Genomic DNA, 15,655 nt, shown 5'->3' on the forward strand with positions numbered 1-15,655 from the left:
ACAAAGCACCTTATTGTAACATAGAATACTTTAATAAAAGTATTTTGGTTCTTTTGACAGACTGGTTTCGGCTAATTCAATACAGAGCCTTCATCAGTGTAAAAGATTCACAAAAAAAGAACCACTTTATCAATAAATGAATAGACCATGTGATTAATTACAAATGCTCATTAAGACCTGGCTTAAAGAGACCACCAAGTTTAATAATCCATTTTCTCTCCATGGAATTCAGTAATTCATGCCAACCTAATTTATTGTTTCTGGATCTGTTTATTTTATCTATAATGGTGAAACTGAAACATGCATTACTGTGTATTAATGAATGCTTATAAAGAGCATTGGTTTCTCTCTTGTTTTTAATGTCACTGAGGTGATCAGATATTCTGAATTTCAAGGGTCTTGAAGTTTGACCAATGTAAAATGCAGGACAGTTGCACTTGGCCAAATATATTACCCAGTCCGAGGAACAGTTGGCCAAAAAATTTATATTATAAACCTCGGGGGTGTTTTGACTACTAAAATTTTTTGTTTTAAGTAACTTGGCACAATGTGTGCAGTGTCCGCAAGGAAAGCATCCAAGTAAAGGTTCACCTGATAGTGTGGTTTGGATAGTGTTGGTAATTTTGGCTTCGGAATGTTTGAAATGATTGAAAAAAGAAGATAAATTTCTGCCTTTATGGAAAGACAATATTCATCTGTCACCAAGTATTTCATTGAGTTTTGGATCACATGTTAATATATTCCAGTTTTGCTGGATGGTATTGATTAATATGTGAGTATTACGTCCATATGTAGTGATGAGTCTGGGTGGTTTGGAATTTGATTGATTCCTATTTTTGTAAAGAAGGAGATCATCCCTATTCATATTGTCCACAGTGTGTTTTGTGTGTAATAATTGACCCATTTTGTAACCCCGGTCATGAAATCTGAGAACTAAATCGTCCCTAAATCGTGTATAGGTGTGTCGATCAGAACAAATGCATTTAATACGCATGAACTGGGATTTGGGAATGTTTTTGCAAATGTGGGGGGGGTGAAAGCTGGAGGCATGGAGGAGTGAATTATTATCAGGGAATTTACGATGAATTTCTGTAGTCAACATAGGATCAGATGTGTGGCAAACCAGAACAGCCAAAAAAATCATTTTATTTTTATCATAGTTGACAGAGAATTCGATTCCCCATTTATTTTCATTCAAGTATGTGGTGAATTCCAAAAGATATTCAGTATCCGCCCTCCATACCAACCAGCAGTCATCCAGATATCTACGCCAGATGTCCATTTCTTCTACAGAAATATTGTGCGAAGTGTCATAAATGACCTGTTCTTCGAAATAAGCCATGAACAAATCTGTGTATACAGGGGCGAAAGAAGCCCCCATTGCTGTCCCCTTAGTTTGCAAATAACAGTTTCCCTTGTAAAAGAATACATTCTTCATCAATACATGTTCTGTCAAACACAACAAAAGGGTATTAAAGCCAGGTTTGTATAATTCAGTCTTGTTGAGCCAAGGTATCTGTGTGGCAAATACATATATGTACATGTAACCTCAATTAGTTCATAGGTGTGAAGTCTGCTTTCTACATGAATACATCTGTTACCTTTGACAGATTGTGCTGCTGCTTCTCAGACCTTAGGTCACATATGTATGTTTGTGAAAAGGCCAGCCACTTTAGTGATCTGTGGCCTAGGTCATCTGTGTCACACACACCCATGACAGTTTCTATAGAATAGTGTGAGTGAGGGTTCGTGCCTGGGGTATATTTCAGACATGTTCAAACACAACAAAGTCTGTCAGTAATGGACATTCATTATAGGTGTACAACAACTTTGTGGATATGCATACAGATCCCTTATTGCTTATGTGATACACCGAGGAACTTCAGAATACCTTTGGAAATGTGAATACCAAAGGACAGATGACATAACATGCGGCTGTATGTACACATCGGTACCCCTTCTACATGTTGTGGGCTACTACCTATGTGGTACTGTCGGGATACTATGTTTAGTAAATGTGGATGACTATGCTGTAGTTGGCTTATAGCTTTACAGCATGGGTTGGACAACAGGTATCTGTCTGTATGAAACCCTTGTGGAGGATATGTGTCTCATCCGGAGAATGCATTGTAGGCCACTGTATGCATTACCAGATGTGGACAGACATATCCCTAGTGTGTTTGCTTGTACCTAAGAGGGCTACATGCCAAACAGGAGTGGTCCCAGGAATGGGTGGCGGTCAATGCCACTGGTTATTGGTATAGTATAGTACTGGAAGGATCCAAATGCTACTGTGTTTCCTACATCTGTGTGTCAGTTGTCAAGACATCATCTAACGATTGGTTATAGTCAGGCTGTTGAGGTTGTGTATACTACCAGAATGCAAACCAATGACCGATATTAACAGTATCACCCACAGCATAGTGTCAAACCATGTCATACACACGTGTACCCAAGTTAAAACATACGTGTAGTAAAATGCATACTGGCCACCAATAGAAACTATGAAGTGTTAACACTGTGTAATACAGGGCATGTCAACCTTCCCATGTGTCCACTTTGCACATACATGCAGACAGTGCACCTGCACCATTTTCACAAATGTACACCTGCAAATCTGTACTGCACACATCACACACGTACTGTCCACTCACCAACACATGCTGCCTGAACTACACACATCAGCCAAGTGGCACATGAGCGGACAATACATTTTTGGAATTAACACTGGTGTAAACAATACTACATTGATAATCATAGCTTTAATGCATCATGCCTGCTCAGATATACCTGTAAGGATATCATTACACTTTACTGTTGACAACATGCTAACATTGCTACACTGTTATTAAGTCAACCTGTGCATCAGCACCATGTTAGCCTGTTCCTGCATCAATGTTACAGATGACAGGAGGTGGCACAGTTTCATCATATGCACAGGGTGTATTGTTGGTTTGCCAGAGCCCGACATTGACCCATCCAATCGACATGTATGTGTGTGTGTGTGTGTGTGTGTGTGTGTGTGTGTGTGTGTGTGTGTGTGTGCGTGTGTGTGTGTGTGTGTGTGTGTGAGGGACAACAGTACAGCATGGGTCAATGTTGATGTAATGTGTGTGTGTATGTGTTAGCCCTAGGTGTTTGGTTTATGTGTGTGTGTCTGCATGCACACAGTTCCACCATGTGGCTGCCAAATATGGGAGGTTGTGGGATAGCCATAGACTGTACCTGCCAGGCTGTACAGATCACCATCTCTGGCCACAGACACAGTACCTGTGCCTGGCAGGGGTGCCACGGACTGTATCGGGTACTAAGCCAGACTGGGTACTATCATCAGAGGCAGAGGGATGTCAACTGGCCCCATGTCCCTGCTGGGACTGGCCAGAGCCATGTGCACGTGGTCTTCTAGGATGGTCTATTGACAGCCCAGCCCCAACATTGCTGGGGCTGGTACTGCCACTACGGGAGCGGCTGTGACTTGTGTGTCATCCGCAACGACTGCCAGCTGATGATGTTGCTGGCATATATCCACGTCAATGTCTCAGCCTTCCTGCACTGTCCTGGAACATGGACATGACATTGCGGAGGACATCTAGTGTCTCCCCCCAACGTCTATCAATGACCTCGGTGTAATTACGGATGGCACCGGCAAGGTCACGGATACTGTCATTGATAGTGGTGTTATGGGCCCTCTGCGCCCTTAGTCCCTGTCTGGTGTACCGTTCCATACATGCCTGTGCCTGCATTACAGCCCGGAATATACCTGAGGTTGTAAGACCTGTGTGGGCATGTCTGCCATGGGACATTATGACCAGCAGTGCTCCCATGAGAACCCATGGACATCTGCCTATGTGGTACCATTCCAGGAGTCTAGGTATGGCTGCTGTGAGGGGATGCATGTGCCATAGATACCACACTATCCTGGTCAATGCCTACTGTATGCTGTCCCTCAGCTAAGGCCATTGGTGATGAGGGATGTATTGGCAGTATGAATGTGCGCATAGATGGAGTGGAAAGCTGTGTATTGTCGATTGGTGGACCAACGACAGACCCTGTCAAACCTGCCTGTGCCACAACACATGTATCATCATTTCCACTATTTGTGGCAGTGACTTCAGTTTCCCTGCTGCACTCAACCAACACAACCTCAGCACCTGTGAGAGGAAGACAGGAAACACACTTTACAATCTGTACATGATGTTAGCACACATGCACACATGAACACATGCACACATGCACACATGCACACATGAACACATGCACACATGCACACATGCACACATGAACACATGAACACATGAAGACATGCACACATGAAGACATGCACACATGCACACATGAACACAAATACACTACTCATTAAAGTTCACACACACACACACACACACACACACACACACACACACACACACACACACACACACGCACACACACACACACACACCAACAGCAATCCAGAACATACTCATTAGTGGTTAATGGTGGAGTACAGTATCAACGAGCCAAAGAGTGCTATGACACGTGTCAGCATGCAGGATGTGTGTTGCTCAACAGCATGCAGTGCGAGTGTAGAGATTCCTTGTTAATAACCGTATACATGTCTTTGATGCATGTGTGTTGTTCAATGATTGGCCTCACCCTGGAACACAATGTGTACATAGACACAACATTGCTGTGCAAGTATTAAATGCTTTCAATGTCCTGTGCACCATCACTCATAGGTATACATACCATGGCCGGATGCACACAACTGTCAGGTGTATAGCAATGAATGCTATGTGTAGTACTGTAGTTACTGTAACTGGATGTAGTGTAGTACCATGAGCCATCATCAGGCAGCATCATGTGGTCACTCAAGGCCACTAATGTGTGCCACCCTGGCAACTATCTTGCTGTACCTGAACTGCAGCACTTCATCGACATTAACCATTTCACAGGCAGTTGTTACATGGGTATGTAAGGTGTTCAATAGGGAGCATTGCCTAACATGAACGTGTTGTGTGTTGAAGAGTGTCGCACCACCCAATGATAGGCCTCTACCCTCAGGTATAGTATGTGTGCTGTGTGGATGACATTTGGGATACTGGAGTCTGACCTTACAGCAGGTGTCTAAATATGCCATGTGTATCATATTAACACTCACTGCATATGACAAAGTGGTGTATGTTGTGTGCATGTGTATTGACTCTGCCTATACAATGTCCACTACAGTGTACCACAATTGGTTGGGATGCTCTGTGTATTGCATGTGTTTGAGGCAGCTACTCATGTTACTGGGATGTGCATAGTCCCACAGAAAACATGCAGAGCATGCATTATGTGTAGGTGTTTTAGATGTGTATATGGCCTACAACTCTCCTATGACATGCACATGTTATTTGCTATATTAAATGTAGAACACTCACCAGCATGGGTCTGCTGTCTTGCTGCCACACCAGAAGGACCTACAAGGATATGAGACAGTTTGTCAGTGTCAACAATTATGGCATTGCTGCTGTGAGTTTGCAATTTTACAGTAGTACAATGTGTGACAGTCACAGGCATACAGATTATGTTCCAAATTATCAGTATTGCACAACAACAGGCTCCACATCTTCTACATACACAGTACACATCTGACATATGCATGTTCTAACAATCGAGCAAACAGTAGTCTACAGATATGCCATGTTACCTGCACGCTCTGAGTCAACTTGCTGGGTGACTCCGGCCTCCATGATGACATATGTCTGTTGTAGGGGTTGGCCAGGAGCCACCACACTGAGGAGCAGCTCTTCCACTCTGGTGAGGGGCAGGTGTGATGCTGCACCACCACCTGTGGCAAGTTGTTGTCTGCGGACATCGGAGGCATGCTGCCGGACATGTCTAATTAAATCACTGCAGTGATGGCATACCTGCTCATAAGTCCGGTTATGCATGCCTACGTCATTCACCCAATGGACAGCATCTTACCACAGTGCAGTGTGCCCATGCTCGTCCTGGATGGTTCTGGAGAACAGCAGGGTGTGATGTTGTAGTAGGGTAGCTACGATTATTTCCTCCTCTTCAGGGGAATACGCAGGGTTACAATGGTGAAACATGTCCCTGGAAGACAATAAAACAATAATTGTGAGCAAGTAATGTGGCACACTTAACATTCTAAAGTACAGACATCAATGAAATGCCATATATAGCAACCTATCGGCTGTCAGTAGATACACACTTTTAATACCACATATCAGTGCTCAGCCCACAACTGCCTGACAGTGTCTGGCACGTTCTATATATTAAACCATGTTCTGCACAGCAACAAAGTAAAACCAGTATGTAAGACTATACAACAGTACATGGCACACTGTATGTGACACAATGCACCACCTAGCCACAGGAAGTATATATCAAGCTAATGCATGAAGAAAGATGTCATCCATTGCAATGAATGTAAAGTACAGTTACAGTATTACCAGTATACCCCAGTAGTCTTTGATGCCAAACCCCTGCCTAACATATGTGCACAGTTGTTGATATAGGTGGCATACTGCTGTACTAGACTATACATGTTGCTAGATACACACGTATACCCTGTAACACCGATATGATTGAGGACATGGTACAGGCATAATTACACACACATCAGACATACATACAACACACAAATGTATGCCAACCCAGATGAGCTTTACCTGTGTACCATACAGTACTGTGTGTCACTACTTACAAAACCTTATGCCTGAGGTATGTAATCTGTGAGGACTACAGGAAAGACACAAAACAGTGTTTCCAAGCAATGTGAATATATGCCATACTGTACTGCTTAGGCCTACAGCTTCAGGTAGTACTACAGTTCATATGGGAGTTGGATTCACCAGCAGTACCACTCACTAAGCATACATGTATTGCTTTAGCCTACAATGGGACACCACAGTCGACAACAAGGGGCTACGTCACACTGTATGCCATACTAAATTTTCTGCATAGCAATAGCATACACACCTTTTGCTGTGATCGCAGCTAGGACACAAACTACCATGACAGAAACAATTTCACAATAAGCTATTACACCTTTACAGACATTGCACACATTTACCAACACATTGACCATCACACTCAGTCAACCTCAAATAGCAATTATTGCACTAAGTACATGTGTGTGTGCATCGTGTCATGGGTAAGTAATACGCTATTGGCCCTAGGGCCTACAGCAGCTTAGCCATATGCTACCCTGGCCTTTGACACACATGTAATTTAATTTCACTTGGCCCTGTCGACCAGAGCCATAGAGGTGATTCCCGGGGTGTATTTCCTATCTCCCAAACAAACATCAGGAGTATTTATGACAACTGCTAATGAGGAGCTTTGTTTGCTATTGATAGGTGGTTTGTTCCAGAGTATGGCATGTCTCTGAGTTAGGACTCTACCCCTCCAGCATGTGCTGTTTAGTGAGCTGACAAGGTGTAGGGCCCTAGGCCATGTATCTGGGAGGGATTATAATATGTTTACGTGGAGGATGTCCAACAGCTATGGGTGTGACATAGCTCAGTGTGTTAGGCAGAGGTCACCTCTGGGTAGGCGCTATGCAACACAGTGTAGCTGTGTTTTTGTGAGTCAGTCTGCATAGGGCATCTGTCTGAGGCCAGTATTACTCTTTGTGAGGTATGTCTGTGGCCTTTCCAGTTGCTGTAGTTGGCATTGTACTCTCTAATGGGTTTTAAGTGTGATAAGTAGAGGTGAACACTGACCTATATTTCCCTAGATGACACACCTTTTGTGATGACGTGTACCACATAGACAGAGTACATGACCAATGTGGCACTGTAATTATCAAAGGGGAGACTACTGTCCACCTGTGTCCCATGTTCCCTTATCACACCTTCGGTGTTAGGTAGACTACCACCTATATGGTAGTTAATGGGTACAGTGTTCTGGCAAGAAGGGATGGCACTGCAGTGTCAACACTAAGCTTCAGTCCATACCTTGGTCACCAGGCACCTGTCGCAGTAAGTATGCCCCATGTCTCTCTCCCTCTATCTATATATATATATATATATATATATATATATATATATATCTACATATATATATATATATATATATATATATATATATATTTATATCTATATATATCCATATATATCTATATATATCTATATATATCCATATGTATCTATATATATCCATATATATCTATCTATATATATATATATATATATATTTATATATATCTATATATATATATATATATATATAGATATATATATATATATGTATATATATCGATATATCCTATATATCTATATATATCTACATATATATATATATATATATATATATATATATATATATATATATATATATATATATATATATATATATATATATATATATACACACACACACACATACATACACACATGCATATAAACATCCATTGCTGTACATATAGATGTGCATATAGGAACATATACAGTCCACTATTCATGGTGGGAATATCACTTATGCAACAGTTGTGAGATATACAGTTATATAATAATATTGCACAGTATTGTGCAGACTGCATTGAAGGTGTCCTCAGCCCATGTATCTTTAGCAGGCCTCACTGGCTGCAACACTGCAAAACTGACAGAGCATACCCACAGCGTTTAACCACCACATGTCATATACCAGCACTGCATGCTATTGTCTTGTAACACACTACAACCTACATAGAAATATGCACATAACAACCTTTAACGACGTATATATGTACACCCTTCACAAACAGTTGCAGTATGTCCCTTGCCCTATGCACATGTACAGATACATAGAGATACGTACTGCTGCCACATATGGATGATTCACAGTATGTAGAGTACTCTTCATAAACATCTACTACATGCCAGCAAATACATATGTGTTACATACCTTTCGTTTGTATTGCTGTGTTCCGTTTGTTTTTAAAGGAAATTTTTTTTCCCTCTGTCTTTTGCTCTTTCTTTTCTGTGTCTCTCTATTCCTGTCTGTTTGTCTGTCTTTGTCTGTGTCTGTGTCTCTGCCTCTGTCTCTGTCTCTCTCTCTCTCTCTCTCTCTCGCTCTCTCTCTCTTGCTGCAATTAGATTATTGCATGTGTAGACAGCAAGTACAGCCTGCTTTTCTAGGTATCTGCACATGTGCATGTAATGGCCTCTGCACCAATTGGTGCCCACCATTTACTAACTGCATGCAGCCTGCTGTGTGGTAATTTCAGTACTCACTGTCATAGCATTCCACTGCTATAAAATGCTAGGTTAGGTAGGCGTAGCCCTTTCAGCTTTCCAAAGTGGGGCCCATGCTTGTTTGCTGTGGACACCGTTGTGTCAGTTAGAAGGTTGGTATACTTCTTATCTCTGAAGCTAGGGTTGTAGCCAGTGATTTGCATGTTGTACTCAAACCTGAATGTTGCTGCTTCTAGTACACACTTGTCAGTGTAGAATTTTACTTACCCCTCCACATGCTTACACAAGATGCATGGGAGTATGTACTTTCTTTTCTAATTAGACAATTAACTGCCATACAAAAGTAGTTATTGCAATGTATTCCTCTGGCACATGAACTGTTTGTGAACTACTATACTGTAAATATTAATTACCTCACTTCTGAACAGTTTGTTGTTTATTTGTGTTGACATTAGCATGGGCTGCTCAAGACAACTGGACACATTTCAGTACTGAGTATGCCTACCTACATCCTTGGTAGAGTCTGAATACACAGATATATTGTTCTTTTGGGTAGGAGTGCAGAAGTACAGAGAGCATTATATATTATTGTGTGATGTTTATCTTGCTGAACATACAGGGTTGCTGTGTACCTGTTAGTCTAACAAGGCAAGTAGTCTGTCTGCGTAGCTCCCACTTGTGGACATATCCAGATGGTAGCCAGAGGTTAGCCTAGTATTCTCTGTCTGTGCACCACACCAGTCTTTTCTGCACTGGAACAATGGCATTGTCACAGTTGGTTGCTACCAGTACATGGCTACATCCTTTGATATTTCTGTGTTGTACTCCTACATAAGGGTATGCTTGTGGGACTCGTTCCAAAGCTATTTGAAGAGTGTGCAACAGCAGAAAAGCTGAAATGCCTGTGTGTTTCTGCCTCTGCCAGGCCTCTGATACACTCAGGTATATGTTTGAACAGCCTCAGGGAAAGGTACATATATGTGGGGTACACCTGTAATATATTACAGACATTAAGTTGAGACTGTGAGAGAATCACAGCATATGTATTAATGCACCTTTTCTGACGTGCATGCAGTGTGTACTATTACTTATTGACATTATTCATTAAGTGTAATTCCCCACTTTTCTGCCTAACATCAGTACTTTTCAGAGAGATTCAGAGGGACACAGCTAACATTTGTTTACGAATCAGGGACATCCCTGACAAGCAGTCACAGTTGGGAAGTATGGCCTCTGCCCTATTCAAATATGCTAGTGTTTATCCTGCTCTGATACTGTGTGGGGTTTGTAAAGTGCTACTGTAACATTATTTTCTGCTAGAATGGCTGGTTCTCTTTTCCCAGTCATGTCATGCAATTCCACAACAACTGCTGGTAAAGATCCACAGAACAAGATTTGTGTTATGGCATTCCTATCTTCCCTTTTCATTCACTCATTGTAATGCATGCTATATTTATTACAGCACCAACTTGTTGTATGTCTACTGTGGCTTAGTGGTACTTCATGCAGTGTAGTGTGTCCAAGGTCTGGGGTTCGAGACTAACAGAGGTGTTTTATTTTGCCGCTCAGCAGGACAAGGGCCCTGCCATGCAGCTTGACTAAGGCACTTTTAAGCAGTTGTAAGCGGGTTTGCACGGGTTTGCGTGACGCTTAGCAATACTTAGCTAAGCGCACACATGCGCACACTCGCTCAAACACGCTAACTACTGCTTAAAAGTGCTTACTCCCGTTAACCCCCATGCTAATTTCTTTGAAAGAAAAGAAAATGGGGAGATAGGAAAGTGGTGAAAAAGGGGGCACAAACAGGGAAATACAGTAGGGAAAGAAGCTCAGGATGTGTAGGATGGGTGTAGGGAAGGTCCATAACTGCCCATTTCTTTACCAGCAACAGCTGTGCATATGCAATAAATTTGGAGTGAACTTTGAAACCTTCCACCCCTGAGAGAGGGGTGAGGACAACAAAGTATGTTGTACTGCCAATTATAATTATCAGTTTACATGTCCAGTGGACATGTGTGCGAAATGGGCAGCTATGTATGGGGCATCATTTTTTTGTGGGAACAGATTGCCCTTTTTTTTATTTCAGGTGAGAGTGGAAAGTGATGTAGAGGAAGTAGGTATATTTGGGGAGGTAGGTTGGGGAGGTAAACAGACAAGACAAACAAGACACATACAGGGGCAGAGTATGACACATGGGGTGGGTGAACACAATTGACGGGGACAGATGTTTGGAAATCGCAAGCCCATGAGCCCACAGATGGTAACAGTGGAACTGAGACCCCCACCCATGGACAGTCACCACTGCACCTTCACAGCCTCGAGGGTGGCTGTGCTGGGGGCTGCGTAGGAGGGGCAGGCTCACCTGTGAGTCGTGCCACTCTCGCCTTGAGCTGGCATAGGGGATCAGCAACTGAACACTGGATCTCCCTACACACCACAGCCTGGACCCTTCAGAGGGTGACAGGTGGCCCTTCTTCACCCACGCTTACACTGGGGATGAGCCCCATCCCTGCAGCACTTCACCCAAAGGTGGCACAGAACCAACAGAGGAGGGGAGCCCGGGCTGGGCACCAGACCTGCTGGTGCCAGGTGCAATCGCCAGCTGAGGAGGGACAGGTGGGTCCACTGGGACTGGCCTTCCCATACATTCTGTGATTAGATGTGTTTAATTACAACATAAACAACATCATTCCAAATTAGTTGTAACAGCATGCAGTAATATTCCTATTAACCCAACACACCAAGGTTCCAACAGTTGAACAGCAAGCATAACACATGCATATATTGAACAACAGTGGACATTTCAACAGCATGCAGGGATGATTGGTGGCAACAGGCCACCAAGACTGTGGTGTTTGAACAGGGCACATGCATCAAAGTAAATGCAGATCTTTATAGAACAATAGGACATATGTCCCTACAAATGTTTTGAGATTAGACATACCCATTGAGGTGTGGAATTGCATTGTTTATGCACATACAGTAGGGTGTAGAAAGAAACCTCAATTAACATCTTATAAGTACTTTTAGTCTACACTACATTCCTATTGACTGCAGGTGTATATCCCCTACATGTATTATTACACTTGGCAACATGCATTAGGTTGTGTAATGGGTTTGGCTAGTTCAGTAGATACCTGACCTATATCTGACATACTAACTGTCCAAGATGCAGATGTTATTGCTACATAGTTATTTATTTTATTTATATTTCTATATCTACATATCTGGATGTGTTCACGTGACATTTTCAGTTAAATTTCTACAGAACCCTACATTTCGTGTAACACACTCACATTTATGGGGAACACATTAACAAGCTACTCGTGTGCCAGATTTACTTATGCATGCCAGACATTAACTGACTGTTGAGGACTGTATATGTGCTTCACAGCTACTGGCACTTCCATCATCCACTTTATATGGCACTGCCCAACTGTGGGTTGACAGCACTTATTACAACAGTACTATTTGTATAATGCAAGGGTACAACATTTCAAAGTAAGTGACACAGACACACTCCAAGTATTATACCTTTATTAATTACATTGCACACTTTTCTACAGGCTCTCTCCTTTATTTGATATTACAGTGCATACGGAAGACATATTCAAGACATATTATACCTTTATTAATAGGTTGTAACACTCTTTTTCAGGCTTGCTCACTTATTTTATATGACAGTACATGCAGAGATATTATTTCAGACTTATTTTACCTTTCTTAATGGGTTACTACACTCTTTTTCTGGCTCTCTGACTTATTTTATATAACAGTACATGCAGAGGAATTATTCAGGGCATTTTATGGCTGTATTATTGGGCTACAGCACTTTCTTTCAGGCTCTCTCACCTATTTTATATAACAATACATGCTGAATAATTACTAACCTGCCTGGTGGCGCAGCCTTACCAGCCTATCTGCATAGGCTTGCTGATTCGCAGCTCGGACACCTGCAGCTGTGAAGTAAATGAAGGGATATTGAGACATACCTATCCATTATATAGACTAAATTAGCATGTCTTACATACTGCATTCCATGGCTACCTACTCAGTAGTGGGGCATCTTGCATGTCACAGGCCTCCTGTATCCATTGATTCAGTAGGTCCTGCTTCCGTCTCTTCAGGTCTGCATGGTGGTGACAGACCTGCTCACCAGTCCGAGGAATGCCTGTGGCACTGGTGCGATTATGAGCTAACCGGTTCCAAGCCTCTGCTTTGTACTCCATCCCTTGGAACTGGCCCTGCAGGAGTCTTGACTCATGACGGTGGACAAGGAGCCAAACCATGTATTTTGACTCCTCAATGCCCCAGCATTGCACTCGAAAGTGAGTACACTCTCTAGCACCAGCCATTCTAACTGCAGATGGGAGCTACAGTCAGTTATGCTGAGTATTCCCGCCTATGGGGCTTAAATATGCCGCATTTCCTGCACTTTTTTGTGATTGGCCATTTTTGAAAATTCTCGGCTGACTGCAGACCTGCTTAGCAATGGTTAATCTGCCATTTATAAGTATATGTATGTTAACAGTGGCTGTTTATACTAAGCTGTCATGGCTTAGTGGTTCAGTACTTTGATTATGGTGTATAGTGTCCTGGGTTCAAACCTTGTCATTGCTTTTTATTTTACTACTGTCCAGACAGGCTAGGGGGTGTGGCTGTGTTTAGGCAACTTTGCTCTATGTTGCTCTACAGTGAGCTGGTTGGCGCGATGCGCACCTCCGTGCAAATGGATTGCGCTGGGTAAAGCACTACTTAGCTACGGGCAACTATATTGCGCTAGGTAAAGTGATGTTTAACTATGTGCAACTATATTGTGCTGGGTAAAGCGATGCTTAGCTACGGGCAACTATATTACGCTGGGTAAAGCGCTATTTAGCTATGGGCAACTATATTGCGCTGGGTAAAGCGCTGCTTAACTATGGGCAATCATATGTCAGGATCCTTCTTATATTTACAAATATACATTTTGTTCACTGATACATAGGCCATTTCAATGATTTTTAGTAAAATTTTATTCATATATGTCAGGAATTATTTCATATGCTAATTTAAAACAGAAAATAGAAAGGGGAGTGATGGGACTCGAACCGTGCATGCCTCCTCTTTGTGCGAAGGCTCTATCACTACGCTATTGCGATTTGGTTTAATTTGCATAAACATTCCTTATTATGCTCTTCAGTGTCAACATTGCTAACTGCAGCTAAGCAATGGGCACACCCGCACAAACATGCGCAAATACGGGCAGCTATATCGAGAATTAGAAAAAAAATTGCAAGTTTTACTTTTTATAACTGTACTGGGGATTTACAATGTGACGGAGTGTAGTGCTGGGTACGTAGACATTTGAGCAGACTCGCTGATGTGTGTTGACATTTCACAATTCAGACACTTGCAGGGGCGTGGACTTTTGGACTGCTTGGCAGTCAGACACGCCCCCTGCCTTCCTGCATGGTCCGTATTAGACTTGGAGTGGAGTCAGCTTGCCCCCATGAATATGCATGGCACGCTGACGTCATACCATTCAACTGCAGTTTCCGAGTAAGACTTATTTAGTCTTACACGGAGGATTCATGAATCCGGGGGATTGTCTTTTCATAGGCATTAATATATAATGCAGGTAAACTCCAAGTTATATTTTTTGCTAAACTTTCTCAAACAAATTGTCATATCTTAGAAAATGTATAACCTAGATATATATTGTGCAGATATTTTTGTTAATCATTCATAAGCTTTCACATGATGACAACAAATTCATCTTTGAGTGCATGTTTATTGAGATATATACACAAATATGGAAACATATGCTCAGTTGTTAATTAGCAAAATAAATAACATTTAATATCTCTCAAGATGTGCAAATTAGTGCCAATATCTAAGATAGATTTCTACAGTAACATCTAAAGTTTCACCAGTGCCATGCAACAGTCTGTAAATCTCCTGTTGTTTTGAAGTATTAAGGCCATATGGAAATATTGCTTATTTTCATAATTACTTACAAACAACTAGCAATATCTCAGGTAAAGTGTAATATAAATGGACATTGACAATAAATGTTCCTGTCTTCCACCATACCCTTCAATGACATGTAGGGCTCATATTTATAAAAATATGAACATAAATATGAATGTGTCTAACAGATTAATTTCTGTACTTCAGGACATCCTAGACTATCAATTTTAATATTATTTTAATAACTCCTTGCACTTTCTAATACTGCCTATTATTAGCTGGTAAGTCCGTTTAAGAAGTCAGACACAAGAAACGTTAGGATACCATAAGGGACTATGGATGTGAATTGGAAGTATACAAAAAAGGCATTATAGACTTGAATAAGTTCAGACACTTCACTAACCCATCAGTCTGAGGATGGTACAAAGAAGTTCATACTAGCAAAACACTGGGCAAAGCTGGTAAATTACCTCAGACATAAATGGGATTTCCTGGTCTGTGACTATTTCTTTGGAAATTTTTACCCTAGAGAAAAG

Source organism: Protopterus annectens, chromosome 8.part0 (assembly GCF_019279795.1).
Source record: "Protopterus annectens isolate FY-2018-M chromosome 8.part0, PAN1.0, whole genome shotgun sequence".
NCBI classification, from domain to species: Eukaryota; Metazoa; Chordata; order Ceratodontiformes; family Protopteridae; genus Protopterus; species Protopterus annectens.